Source organism: Rosa rugosa, chromosome 2 (genome assembly GCF_958449725.1).
Source record: "Rosa rugosa chromosome 2, drRosRugo1.1, whole genome shotgun sequence".
In the NCBI taxonomy this organism is placed as follows: Eukaryota; Viridiplantae; Streptophyta; class Magnoliopsida; order Rosales; family Rosaceae; genus Rosa; species Rosa rugosa.
In genome coordinates this window covers 524612-533080 of record NC_084821.1, presented here as the reverse complement: position 1 = coordinate 533080, position 8469 = coordinate 524612, and the positions used below count along the sequence as shown (strand labels likewise).

Here is an 8469-nt window from a genome sequence, read left to right as displayed (position 1 = left end):
TGTAAGAGGTCCAGCAGCATTTCCGACCCAACCACATGGAAGAAAGCTCTGAAAATTGGTCACAATGATCTACACTCATTGTGGATCATTTGATATGAAGAAGTCGAAGGCCCATTTTGAGTTCTTGGTGGAGATATAGCTGCAGCAAAATGGGAGCAGTAAGTGCTTAAACCTAACATTCCATTAGTGTTTTAAGTGCTTAAACCTAACATTCCATTAGTGTTTAAGTGCTAAAACCTAACCCATTATGAGTTGTTTAAGGCCAAATAGTGTTGCTTGGTAGCCTATAAATAGAGGCTACAACATAGAACAATTCACTCATTCATACATCAAAACATCTCTAAGATGATCTAAGTTCTCTCTAGAGTAAACCTCTCTAAGAGCAACTCCTTTCCTTCTCTTTCTCTTATAGGTGATCACACTCTAAGTCCTAGTCTCCTCAGGAGCCGACTATCAGTGCCACCAAACCCTCTGTCAAAATGCTTCGGTCCTAGTCTCCTCGGGAGCCGACTGTAGTACCGCGACCACAACGGTTACGGAACCAGCCAAGCAAGGGTAACGCCCTAGCAACCCAGCCAAGCTAAAGTCACGCTTTAGCAAGTACTTCTCTCTACTTCCCGGTGATTTCGCTCTGCTTAACCTACAACGTTAAGTATCGACTTGGTGACACAAGACAAAGTCCTCCAGCACGAGGCACAAAGAATCCTGCGACGAGGTTGGTGCTCTCCTCGGCTACAGTCGCTCAAAAGAAGTCAGGTCAAGGGACACCCCCAACGACCGCACCCGAACGGTGCTGGCACGCCCGCGCAGAAAAGAGACTGTTGACCAGCTGCAACAAAATTGGAGCCAAACAACTGGTAAAGTGTTCACCATGGGTAAGACCGCGATATCTTGAAGATCTACAGAATAGACCTTAGTCGCTATATCTTCGAACAATGTAGAGATTATTGCTCTTCACGAAGTGGTTCGTGAATGTATATGGATTGGATCCATAGTTACGCATGTTCGAACAGTTGTGGTTTGAAGTCTACCACAGATGAGCCTACAAGCATTTAAAATAATGCTGCTTGTTTTGAAACAAATGAAGCAAGGCTGCATCAAAAGCGACAACATCAAGCATAAAATCAGCAACAACAGACTCTCCTCAAAGATCAATCAGAGGGGGAGATGTCTACATATATGGTCTCGAAACGTGAAGAGTGTGTTGTGCTCTTTTTCCCTTTCGACCGAGGTTATTTTTGTCCCACAGGGTTTTTATTACTCGGCAAGGTTTTTTTTTAATGAGGCAACGAGAGAAGCACCACGTTTGGGAGACACAAAGGAGATGTTGAAATCAGGGGGAGTATCCAGAAGCATACCCACTTGACCATCGTGTACTCTTTTTGTCCTTCGTCCAGGGTTATTTTGTCCCACTGGGTTTTGTTACCTGGCAAGGTTTTAACGAGACACATCTTTAGCATGGTCGCCACACTTATACTACATCCTGAAGATGTTTTGATTCAACATATATGCTTTTGCTCATCTTTTCCCTTCGACCACGGGTTTTTCCCACTGGGTTTTCCGGGCAAGGTTTTGTTGCAGCAACTCTATTTGCATCCCTCTCGTAGACATATTACCTACTTATGATGCTGATAAGAAGACTTCACTTATCTCCGAAGCTGTGATATTACTACTCCACACTCAACGCGCGTTGTGCTCTTTTTCTCCTTCGACCAAGGTTGTTTTTTCCCACAGGGTTTTATTACTTGGCAAGGTTTTTAACGAGGCAACTTAGAAGCGCAAGGCCTAGACAATACTATTGACATGAAATATCCAAGGGGGAGTGTTGTAGTATATATGAGTCATAGTGTATGAGTCATGTTGTATGAGTCATAGTATGAGTCATAGTATAAATGTCTATATCATGTAATAGGTACTTGAGTGTATGAAGACTTGTATGACATGCTTTATCCCAAGAGGCAACAAGCATGGCAGATTGCATCATTGCAGCCCCATGTGTAGTAGCAGCTGTAAATCAAGTTGATATCAAGCTTGAGTTTATCTTTGAGCTTTCACACTACAAATGTACTCCTATAAATACACTCCTTTGGGAGATGAATAACACACATGAATCCTCATTCACTCAGAAACATTACTCTCTCTATCTCTCTGTTAATTTTGCTTGTCCTTAAACAATATAGTTATTAAAATATTTATATTTTCTTGATCACCAGAACAAACTAATGAGATACCTTACAGCTTCAATTGAGCTACGTTGGTGAAGTGAACAAAATCAGGTGGAGTGAACAAAAGTGAAAGGGTCCGTCTCGGAGAAATCCTCATAGAAGAAAATGCTATTCTGATGGTTTTCCACCCACATGCTGATGCTAACTGCATCATCCGCATCCAATTCATATGTAGAACGTCGAATGATCCTCTCCTGTCTGCGAACATACCTATGGGTTAAGAGGTCATCATGATTACATGGACCACCCTGTCTCTCTACGGACTCAGTGTGTCTCTGCATTATGGTCTCCACGGAGACCCCCACCCCCACATATAGCAAAGATAGCACACGAAGACGTAGATCCTCAGAGATGTATGGGGCAAACATAGCGCGTGTTCCAGCAGCCGTCTTATCTTCTGGGCCATGGCATGGCAATCCTTTCTTATCCACATGCTTAACAGAATTATATACAAGAAGCGCTACTGACGGTTCAGCAATTAAGCGTTTCACCATAAAGTGGCAGGTAAAACCTCTCTTGGTGTTTGGTCGACCAGAATTTTTCTTCTTTGGGACATAATTAGTCCTACTGGGGCGTATAGAGCCACCCATCCTGTGGTCATCAGGACCAAAAGAACACCAATATCTACACATTGAAAAGAAGACAAAGTTAAGCTGGAAGGATGCCGGAAGACTGGCTACAATGGACAGAGAGAGAGAGACTGGCTAAGTTTGATACTAATCTTGAGATCAAAAAGAGGTATATGCACGTTTTAGATACAGGCAATTCCATGCGTCAAATGCTATCAACATAATTTCCCAAATGTTCAAATAGTAAGCTGACAAGAGATGCATCACACCACTGATTTGCAATTTGACCAGCTCCCTTGAGTTGAGCGAGGCAATGTATCACTCATCAAAGTAACTTAGGACACCATTTATTTATTTTTATTACATAAGGGTGTTGTTAAATGAACTCAGCAACCAAAATTCACCCCATGCTTTCCACCATTACCCTTAAACAAAAAGGGAAAGAAAAAAAAAAAGCCTGCAATACACCGGCCTCCTCTTCAAAGTTCCCGAACAACCAAATTCACATTACCTAGCTATTCGTTTTCCTTCCTCCATATGGGAACATTACAAGAACCATCTAGGGAAAATCCAGTCGATTAGCCAGATAGTTATTAAAATATTTATAATCGCTTGATCACCAGAACAAACTAATGAGATACCTTAGAGCTTCAATTGAGCTTCGTTGGTGGAGTGAACAAAAATCCTATATAGTTGGATCTATTGAAGAGTATGTACATGAAGAAATACCCTAAACACATTTTTTTTCTTGTTCAAGGGCCCTAACGCTCATTGAAGCACCAATATGTCACGTCTGTTGAATTCCATAGTCAAAAGGCATTAGCAGATTCACCTCGAGCATTTCCCTTGGCAGAAGTAACATTGATGTCACTGATAACTGGCTGGCGGATCACCTCATTGTTGTTGATGATCTCGGCACCCTCTTGAAGTTTACACTTTTTAAGATGAGATTCAGTGATTGAAGATGGCTTCTCACTAGACCCAGTTTCAGTGGCCCCATTCTCAACAGGCAGCTCTTCCTTGTTGCAACTTGATGTTGATGAGAACTTGAGCAATGGTTCTGGGTACACAACCATCGCATTGCCAACTGACTCTGAATCCTGACTAAAATCTGAACCATTTATCATACAACCACGAATGCCGTCCAAGGTGCAAGGATTATCAGCAGACAGATTGTGCTTACTTGTGTTTCCATTCTCACTTCCGATTTCCATTCTACCATTTTCTAAAATGATACCTGAGGTTTCAGCCATTACAACCATTTCTGATTCAACAGGCATAGATGCAGATGCAGAGGTCTTGTTATAAACGGTATTGTCAGGGGATCTTTTGGAAATAACAGTAGGCGCAATATCGATATCATGGCTGTGATTACCATTAGGATTGGTAAATGGGCAATGCTCCACAAAGTCCATTCCGTCCACACTTTCAATTTCCATGCTCTCATTTTCTATGACACCTGAAGCTTGTGGTTCAACAGGCACAGATGAAGATGGGGAGGTATTGTTATATACTGTATTGTCATCACATACTTTTGAAATAACGGCGGGATTGACTTCATGGCTGTGGAGATCATTAGAATGGGGTACTGTGTATTGCTCCACAAACTCCATTGCTGAACAAGGGATATGAAGGGAGAGTGGATCCGTACTCATCACATTTTTTTCACAATTTTCATCTAACATATCATCCTCATATTCACTTGACTTAGCGAGAGGATCATCTGCGGGAAGCAGATCTTCAGTTTCTGTGTTAAACAAGGGCCTCTGTCTGCTTCCTGAGAGGACACCACTAGACACAACGTCATCAACAGAATGTAACCCAGGTGGAGAAATACAGATGGATGATGGGTCAACATCCATCTCAGAAGAAGTGATTTCTTCTCCACAACCCGCATTATATATACCATTTCCACATGCAACCAGACTACTTGTTTCAGTACCCAGTACCCACAGCAACATGCTCATCCGCACAACTATTCTCATTATGAGATAATACTTCTTCACTTACTGGGCCCTCATTTACTAATTCTAGATCTTTATCGGCGAAAGCTGCCTGATCCGTTGTGCTATTGCTGCTTTCCAAATTAGGTCCATTTAACTGGTTCTGTACAAAGACCGCTAAAGAAACAGCGTGATCACGAATTAAAGAATCATGGTGGGCAATGGAGCATATCAAGTAAGGCCCGGTGGAACTGCAGTAAGCTAACAGATGGCACGGAATGACTTCTTTTCCTGCACACTAACTTGAGTATATGCTCACACAGGTTCCCCATGTCTACCCAACTGCAGTTGCAAATACTGAATTGTGAACCAGGGTTCCAAACAACATAAGCCTTTTCTTGATTAAGCTGGTCTGTTACTTTTGCACGTGTACCTTCAATGACAACATTAGAGTCTGGAATCTCCAAAGCTGTTCGCCAAGATGTTAAACCGTTCACCCACTCATCTTTCCAGTATCGTGCAAAATCATCCTTCTCAGAGTATTCATCAAGCCAGAAATAGGAATGCATTTGGGTACCCAGCTTATCAATCAGCCAATCAACTCTTTGGTAGACACTGGGTTTCTTCTCATTCAATAACCTAAGCTTGAGTTGGTTGTGGTAGAATTCCATTGCTGCACATGTTTCCTTGGCTAGCGAGAGGAAGACTTTGTAATGCAGTAGTCCACTTCCCTAAGTCAAAAGAAAATTTCTTGAATGAGTATTCAGGAAAAAAAAAGAAGAAAAAAAAGAGAGGCTCTTAAAAGAGAAGGAGATAAAGAAAACAAAACGACAACAGAAGCCCCACTGTACTTAAAAACCTTGACCCCATACTATAACTTGATCTTTCAAAAACTAAAGATTGCCATATAACCGGCTGCCCAATCCATAGGACATAAGTAAACATAAATACATAGTAAACAGCATTCACGTATGAAGAGACCAAAATATACACACATTCCCACAGTCATTATTATATATGTAATTAAAATGTACGACTGTGCATACATATGTATGCATGTATGCAGGTATATGTACATCAACCTGTATGTATGCAGGTTAATCTTCTGTTTAGTTGGCACGGCACTAAACATGAATTTATGTTGTGATCCAACTACTAGACATGTTAGCTTATATCATAGGGTAAAATTTACCTCTACTTAAGATGATAGTGAGTAGTGACCAACCTATTGTAGGATACCAAGTTGCCTTAGAGTAATCCACAAAATCTGATGCATCAACAAAGACTTCCATGAAATCTGCAAACACACCATCTGTTGCTCGTAGTTGACATATGTTCTCTACTGCCTGATGAAGCCTTCTTGATATTGTAGCTCGCATCTCGTCCTCCAAATATTTCTTTACCAAGTTTTTACGCCATGCATGATGAACCCACCAAAAGCTTATCAGCACTGAGCACTGAAATACATCCCTGCGTTCAATGAAAATAAAGGAATTCCATTAGCTTCAACTCATTGATTGAAACAAGAAAAAGAAATACAGCTCCAGATTAGTTCAAATAGTTGCCTGTATTGCCACTGACCCAAACCCCAAAAGGAAACATCATTAAATAAAGAATGAATATTCTTCAGCTTTCAACTTCAAAACTAAACATCCTTTTACAGGGCAATATATCTTATCAATCTTAAATTATTCATTGACAAAACCATTTGCACTAAAACACACAATCCTGGTGTATCAACTCAAACTCTGAATGAATAAACACCTGGATCCTATTATTTAGCGGGCAAAGAGGAAATCTACAGTTCTAGGAAGTAGTATCTTAAAGTTTCAAGACTGGGCATTGATTTCAAGGACCCAGACCACCTGCTTATCATATCCAAACTGAAAACATATACTTCTCCCTATAAGTAGAAAACTGAAATTGAATACATTGCAACTAGGTTAATCAAGAAATGATAATTGGTTTCACATTGCCACTTTCATAGAAAAAGATCTATGGACTATTTTCTAGGAAACAGAACAGTAGCTTATAAGACCATCTATTGTCAGCTTGAGGTTTAAACAATGACTGAGCACCTGATAGTGTGTACATCAGCCTGAGGATCATCCACTATGAACCCAGCCACCTTCCATGAAGGATCTTTCGTCTGAACTCAATTGCAAAGAGCTCTCATCCATTTATGGGTATCAGAACTGGCAAATTTTGGACTCACTATCCATGCTACCGGAATGGCCTTGTTGTCTTGGTTAAATACAAGGAGACTGTGAACAGAATACTAGATAGCATTCCAACATGAACATGGTCACTTTATCATTTTATTAAAAATACTAATTAACAAGAAAAGGTTACAAACAAAACAGACCTTTAATTTGTTTGTTCCGAATCTTGAATCAGAGGCTATAAGGCTGTGATTGCCAAAGCGAATCATCTGTTGCAGCTGCCAGTCTGTTTGAATGCCCAAAGTGAAAGGGTCCGTCTTGGAAAAATCCTCATAGAAGAAAATGCTATTCTGATGGTTTTCCACCCACATGCTGATGCTAACTGCATCGTCCTCATCCAATTCATATGTAGAACGTCAAATGTTCCTCTCCTGTCTGCAAACATACCTATGGGTTAAGAGGTCATCATGATTACATGGACCACCCTGTCTCTCTACAGATTCAGTGTGTCTCTGCATTATGGTCTCGACGGAGACCCCCACCCCCACATATAGCAAAGATAGCACCACGAAGGCGTAGATCCTCAAAGTTGTATGGGGCAAACATAGTGCGCGTTCCAGCAGCCATCTTATCTTCTGGGCCATGGCATGGCAATCCTTTCTTATCCACATGCTTAACAGAATTATATACAAGAAGTGCTACTGATGGTTCAGCAATTAAGCGTTTCACCATAAAGTGGCAGGTACAACCTCTCTTGGTGTTTGGTCGACCAGAATTTTTCTTCTTTGGGACATAATTAGTCCTACTGGGTCATATAGAGCCGCCCATCCTGTGGTCATCAGGACCAAAAGAACACCAATATCTACACATTGAAAAGAAGACAAAGTTAAGCTGGAAGGATGCAGGACACTGGCTACAATGGACAGAGAGAACAAAAAAATAAGAACTTGCACAATATATTCAAGGATGCCATCAACCTTTGGTTTGCAATTAGTCTTTGCCTGCCGCCGCCGCCTCACTTCCACATGAAATCTTGTTGGACACTTTTTGTTCGAAGATTCACCCCTCACAGAAGCATCAACTCTGGTATAGGGGATTACAGCAACTCTTGTCACGCCAACCTTCCAGCTTCGACCACACAAGATCAGCAGCGGAAAACTCCAAAGTTGGAAGATTCTGTACAGGAAGAGACAGAATCTCATCCCATCTAGCCATCTACAATGCACCCAAGAGAACTAACACATTTAAAAACAGATCACTAATACAAAGTTCATTCTAGTAAAACATTCACCACAAAATCCACAAAAGTTTCCAACTTCAAACTAAAGTAGCTCGGCCTATAATAATACTGAATTCAGCTGAAAATCAAGTAAATCATACAGTCCAACTTGTTGAAATTGGCTGTTCTAATCCTACTCGCAACTCGTATCCCTATCATCTAACAATAGCCAATCGAAAACTCACCAATTTCTTAAAAATTTAAGCAAGCTACCTCAATTGAAGTCACCAATTTCTAAAAAATATACAAGTGAATCGTGTAAGGAAGACCATTAATTAACCACACACACGG

General features: G+C 40.9%; 1 pseudogene; it reads right to left on the bottom strand.

Annotated features, from left to right (window-relative positions):
• Positions 1-3388: 3388 nt before the first annotated feature.
• On the bottom strand, positions 3389-8391 carry LOC133732473 (uncharacterized; annotated as a pseudogene).
• Between the last annotated feature and the right edge of the window lie 78 nt (positions 8392-8469).